Here is a 6751-nt window from a genome sequence, read left to right as displayed (position 1 = left end):
AGAGGGCTGAGGACTAGGGAAAGGGCAACAGAAACGGGACCCTGAAAACTCAGATGACATGTGTCTTGCTTCCCAATATGACTGTCTGGCCCTGGTTATCTTGAGCTATGCAGCCAGACATGACTGTATGTTGCACTGTTTAGTGTCAAACACAGGAACTCCTCTGACCTTTACAAAGTGAGAGAGAATCGCTCATGAACTGCAGGACTCCTGCGGACTTTTTAAATCCCTGTCTATCCCAGCAGTACCTAGAACTGCACTAACAGTAGCCACTACCCACCTGTGGCTATTTAAATTAATTAAATAGAAGGAAAAATTCAGTTCCTTAGTTGCTCTAGTCACATTTCAAGTGCTCAGTAGCCATAGTGGCTAGAGACAAAAAAGCCATCTAACATTTCCATTGCTGCAGAATGTTGTGCTGGACAGCACTGGCCTTGATGTTTGGATTTCCCAGACAGTAAGTTTCAGAATATATGGAGGCTGATACAGATTTTTTGACCCTTTATTTTGACAAGTAAGCACATTAAACTCCCATCTCTTATAACCATTATTTCATGAAAGAAAGTACTATTTTAACTCCAAAGAATTAAGATTTAATCTCAGAATAAAGGACTTCTTCAGAAGAAAGAAGTTGGAATCTTTGCACTGACATTTCTGCGCCCAGACAAGCCCTGGAGTCTGTATGGCATTCATCGGCCATTGTATCCCCTAGGGTTCTGGCCTCTTTACTACTGGACATCGGTTGCCCTTGTGCCCTATTTTTGAAAAGGGCATCAGGAAGGTTCTAGCAGGATCTTCTTGGTCTTTTGGGAGTGACATGCCCTTCTCAGTGCATCATATCAGGAGGTCATGATGTCGATATTACTTACGACTCTTATTAACTTGATCACTTGCTTAAGGTGACATCTGCCTGGTTTCTCTACTGAACATTACTAATTTTTCTTTTTTAATTAGTATTCTTGTGGGGAGATACTTTGAGACTCGGTAAATATTGTTTTTCATCATACTTTTGCCCACTAATTTTGGTATCCTTTGATGAATCTTGCCAACAGCATTGTTGTATTATTTAATAGTTCCTATGGCTGCTGTAACAAATTATCACAAACCTGGTGGCTTAGAACAACAGAAATTTATTCTCTCAGAAGTCTGGAGGCCAGAAGTTCAAATTAGTTTCACAAGGCTGAAGTCAAGGTGTTGGCAGGGCTGGGTGCTCTCCAAAGGCTTTAGGGGAGAATCTATCCCTCGCCTCTTTCAGTTTCTGGTGGCTGCCAGCGTTCCTTGGCGTACAGCACCATCACTCCAATCTCTGCCTCCATCTTCACATTGCCTATTCTGTGTCTAATCTCCTTCTGCCTGTCTTTTATAAGGAAACCTGTTGTGGCATTTAGGGCCCACCTAGATAATCGAGGATAATCCATTTATCTCAAGATTCTTAATTTAAAATCTGCAAAAATTTTACCATATAAGATGACATTCACAGGTCCAGGCAATAAGACCTGTTATCTCTGGAGGCCACCATTCAGCTCACTACAATTTATTACTGTGGAATTTGCCAAATGGTGATTTTCTATTTCCGTCATTCCTCCTACCAATATATTAATTAAAATTCTACTGTAAGGAAGACCTATCTCTTCTTCATTTAAAAAATTTCTATTGTTTATTGATTTTTTAAAAATTGTTTGTAGAGATGGAGTCTCACTATGTTGCCCAGGCTGGTCTTGAACTCCTGGCCTCAGGTGGCAATTCTCCTGACTCAGCCTCCCAAAGTACTGGGATTACAGGTGTGAGCCACTGCCAAGTGGCCCTCTATTGTTTATTTGTATCAATAAGATTATATTCTATGGGTTGTAATCTCTTATCTTTATTTTCTTGTTCAAATTTTCCCAGATTTAACAATTGGTAACTCCTACAAGTTGTCTCCTATATCCTTCCAACATACTGACATCATTTTTTGAGCACCTCCTTGCTTTTTGGCATAAAACATTTCAGGATCAGCTTTACCATGTCTACCTTAGCCCCAGAATCAGCCATTTCTCCAAGAAGCCCTCGTTTCTTTTTTGGAGAACAGTCTTTAGAAATTCTCCAAGCAAGTGCTGCCACCATCAATGTTATAAACTTCAGGGGGCTCTTCTCTCCCCTACCCAATTCCAACCTCAAACTAGGACCTTGGTCCTACCTTTAATTACTATACACCAGCTAAATCTTGACTGACACATTTAATAAGGTTTTACCAGAGTTTGGGGGATACATAAAGGGGAAATACTGTAAAAAAGAAAAAAAAAGGAAATACTGTATGCTAACATGCCCCAAGTTCTCCTGGGGTTTCCTAGCATTGCCTCCCTACCTAGCCTTTGATGTGCCTGTTGCTTAGCAAAGAACATCTTTCCTTTTTTTAAAAAAAATACTTTTGTAGAGATGGGGTCTTGCTATGTTGCCCAGGCTGGTCTCAAACTCCTGGCTCAAGCAATTCTCCCAGCTCAGCCTCCCAACGTGCTAGGATTACAGGCATGAGCCACTGCACTCAGCCTTATCTTTCCTCTTAAAATTGTGAGTACCCTGGGTTGTAGGGCAGTGGTTCACATCTTTGGTTGTACATTGAAATCACCTGGAGAGCTTTTGGAACTACTGGACCCACCACCAGAGATTTTGAATTAATTCATGAATATTGGCTATTCTAGTTCTCAACCCTGGTTATACATTAGAATCACATAGGGTTTTTTTTTTTTTTAAAGAATTGGATGTCCAACTATTAGGTTAAAGGTTGAAAAGAAACTTTATGAATGGATCAAGCTTGTCTTAGTCAGTTTTCTGTTGCTTATAGCAGAATACCTGAAACTGGGTAATTTATTTAAAAAAGGAATTTATTTCTTACAGTTGTGGAGAAGTCCAAGGTTGAGAGGCAACATCTGGTGAGGGCTTTCTTGGTGGGGTCTCTCTGCAGAGTCCTGAGGTGGCACAGTGCACCATACGGTAAGGGAGTTGATCATGCTAGCTCAGGTCTCTTCCTCTTCTCATAAAGCCACCAGTCCTATTCCCATGATAGCCCATTAATCCATTAACTTGTGAATGGATTAATCCATTCATGAGGGCAGAGCCCTCCTGACCTAATCACCTCTTAAAGGCCTCACCTGTCAATACTGCCACATCGGCGATTAAATTTCAACATGAGTTTTGGAAGGAATAAATATTCAAACTATAGCATTCTGTCCCTGCCCCCAACACCCAACTCATTTCCTTCTCACATACATTCATTCCAACCTCATAGCTCCAAAGTCTTAACTTGTTCCTGCACCAACTGAAAAGTCCAAAGTCTAGAGCCTCATCTGTGAGCCTGTAAAATCAAAACGAGTTATCTAAGATACAATGGTGGCATAGGCACAAGACAGACATTCTCATTCCAAAAGGGAGAAAAAGCCAAAAGAAAGGAGTAACAGGCCCCAAGTAAGTCTGAAACCCAAGGGCAGACATTAAGTCTTAAAGCTAGACAATAATCTCTCTTTTGACTCCTTGCGCTGCCTCCTGGACACACTGGGCCAGGGGTTGGGCCAAGGTCTCAAGCAGCCCTACCCCCTGCACCATGCTTTGCTTGGTGCAGCCCATCTGGAATATGGTGCCTGAAACTTTCTCAGGTGGGCACTGCATGCTGCCAGTGGTTCTACAGTTCTGGGGTCCTGGTGGTGGTTCTACTCCCATGGCTCCACCTGGCATTGTCCTAGTGGGGACTCTCTGTGGTGACCTTGCTTCCACAGCTCCACTCTGCATTGCCCTGTTGGGGACTCTGTAGCAGTACCAATCCCACATTTCTTTTTTTTTTTTTTTTTAATTTTTTTTAATATGGAACGCTTCACGAATTTGCATGTCACCCTTGCACAGGGGCCATGGTAATCTTGTCTGTATTGTTCCAATTTTAGTGTATGTGCTGCCAAAGCGAGCACCCAACCCCACATTCCTGTTCAGCATTGCTCTAGTTGGGGACTCTCTGTGGCGGCTCCACCCGTGCAGCAAGTCTCTGCCTGGACCCCCAGGCTTTCCACAACATCCTTTGAAATCTGAGTAGAGACTGCCAAGCTTCCACAGCTGTTGCTTTCTGCAAGCCTGCAGAATTAGCACCACGTGGCTGCCACAAAGGTTTACTACGTGTACCTTCTAGAGCTTCAAATCAACATTTGCCGAGAAGCAGCAGGAGGGAAGAGGTCTAGTCCCTCTGACTCCACACTCATATTTTGGTCTTGGTCTTTCATTAGAAGACATGCTTCATAATATTTTGGGGAAGAGAGAGAGAGAGAGAGAGAGAGAGAGAGAGACCACATTCACATTGCTATTGTAGTATATTGTTCTAATTGTTCTATTTTGAGTTATTGTTGATCTCTTACTGTGCCCAATTTGTAAATTAAACTATTATAGGTAGGTATGTATAGGAAAAACATAATATAGATAAAGTTTCGTATTATCTGTGGCATTAGGCATCCACTGGGGGTCCTGGAACATACCTTGTGGATAAGGGGGGACTAGTATAGTCATTATTAGTGGTTCTCAAACTTGTGTGAATATGAGAACCACCTGGCGGGCTCCTTATAAAGATTACTGTGCTCTACATGGAGTTTCTGATTCAGTAGGCAAGGGCCAAGAATTTGTATTTTTAGGGTCCCAGGGGGTTCTGATGCTTTTGGCCCAGGATCTCCACTTTGAGAACCACTGATCTATAAAAAGAAAATTAGAGACAACACTCTCATTCATATAACTGTATTTATTGTGCCCTTAATATGCCAGGTACTTTTCAGGGTACTGAGGATACAGTGGTGGATAAAACAAATTCCCTGCCTTCAAGATTCCCACCTCCAGATACTAAGACATATTAAAATTTAGAGTAATTAAAACAGTATACTTTGGTACAAGAAGAGATATAGTAATGATATAAATTAGGGGAAAAAAACCCTTGGCTTACGTAACAAGTAAGTATACATTAAAAACTATTGCAGCATGGCTTCAGGACTAGTTTGAGTAATTCAGAAAGAGCCTATTTTAAGGCTCCCTAGCCCACCCACATACGTCACTTTTGAGTATTATTCACACTGGGTACTTAAAATCGGGAAAACATAGATGTGGCACCAAATTTATGACAAGATGATCTGAAATTCCTAATTTCAGGTGGATATGGCTGGTGAAGGATGGGATCTTAACAAGCCCCCAGTTTTGGTTGACTTTTACTAATGAGGAAAATTGTTAGGATTAAGCAGGGTCTGGAGGAATCATCTGGAAAGGCTCAGATGTTATAGTGCTTCCCTTCCTTCCCTACCCCAACGCTTGGCGAAATCTCTCATTCAGATGGCCTTTCAAATGAGTAAGAAACAGATATGGTTCTAGGATGATTGATTATTCGAGAAAAAAGTATACCAAAATAAATTCCAGATGGAATAAAGTTTAAAATGTAAGAAATAAAAACAAAGAACAAGAGAATATAGGTGATGCTTTATCTGATACAGAGGTTGGGAAACAGAACAAAAATAACTGATTACATTTCTAACTTACAAGTTAGAAAAATATGACTATACTAATGGAAAATGAACAAGTTAATTTAGAAAAGAAATATAAATGGTCTCTTAACATTTGAAAAACAGTTTAGCTTCCCTGGTAGATCAAAGAAAATGCCAGCTAAATTTAACCATTCAACACCATTTTCAATACATCAAATTGACAAAAATTAAAGGCCTGGTGCCATCCCAAGGCTGGCGCACTGTTATCATGGATGAGGTGAAGTAGACTCTTATAGATGGTAAATGAATAAAATGCTAAAAACCTCTCTAGAAAACAATTTGAAAGTAAACATCAAGAGCTTTAAAAATATTCAAATACTTTGATCCAGTAATTCTGCTTCCAGCAATTCATTCTAAGGAAATCATCAGAAATACACTCAGACATGTATATACAAGCATGTTTGACCAGTTATTTATCACTTAGGACTGCAGTTGGCAGAGAGAAAGCTGACAAGAGGCTTAAATAAGCATAGTGTTTATTCTTCTCATGTCTCAAGGGGTTCAGAGGTCAGCAGTCTGAGGCTGGTACAGCAGGTCAAGGCATGCGATCAAGGATCCAAGCTCCTTGAGTCTTTCCACTTAAACCACCCAAAGCAAGTGGCTGCCTTCCTTAGGCCTAAAAATGGCTGTGGTCCTCAGGTTTCATGTCTACATTCCAAGCAGAATGAAGACTTCATGCTTGCCAAGTCTGTCCTTTTCCATCAAAAAACTCAGCAGCTTTATTAAGCAGAATTCCACTTGCTAACTCTTAACTTGCCAGAGCTGAGTCATATGGCCACCCTTAGCAGGAGCTGGGGAGATATTTTTAACTAGACACATTATTATCTCCCCCACCCAAAGTGGGGTTCTCCTAATGAGGGAGACACAACAGGGGATCTGTTTAATTATAAAATTCTCTGCAGCTAAGAATGTCAGGTTTTTGAAATTTACTGACCTGGAAAAATGTTCACAATGTAATGTCAAGTGAGAAGCAGGACAGAGAACATATACAATTTTATTTATACAATTTTGTTTATACAAACAAAATGTATTTTGCTTAAAAAAATATAATTTACATACACACCCACACACAGGAAATAACAAAATGGTAATAGTAGTTAACTTTTACCAAGTTGGCATTTCAAGTCAGAGAGGTATTGATGGACAGATGTAGTTTATTTTATTAAACTTTTTCCTGTATTTTCTAAATCTTCTATAATGAACTCCTTATAATAGGA

The sequence above is a fragment of the Propithecus coquereli genome, unplaced genomic scaffold (assembly GCF_000956105.1).
Source record: "Propithecus coquereli isolate 6110/MARCELLA unplaced genomic scaffold, Pcoq_1.0 Scaffold1, whole genome shotgun sequence".
NCBI lineage: Eukaryota > Metazoa > Chordata > Mammalia > Primates > Indriidae > Propithecus > Propithecus coquereli.
The sequence above is the reverse complement of the archived record's forward strand: the minus strand, read 5'-3'. Positions refer to the sequence as shown.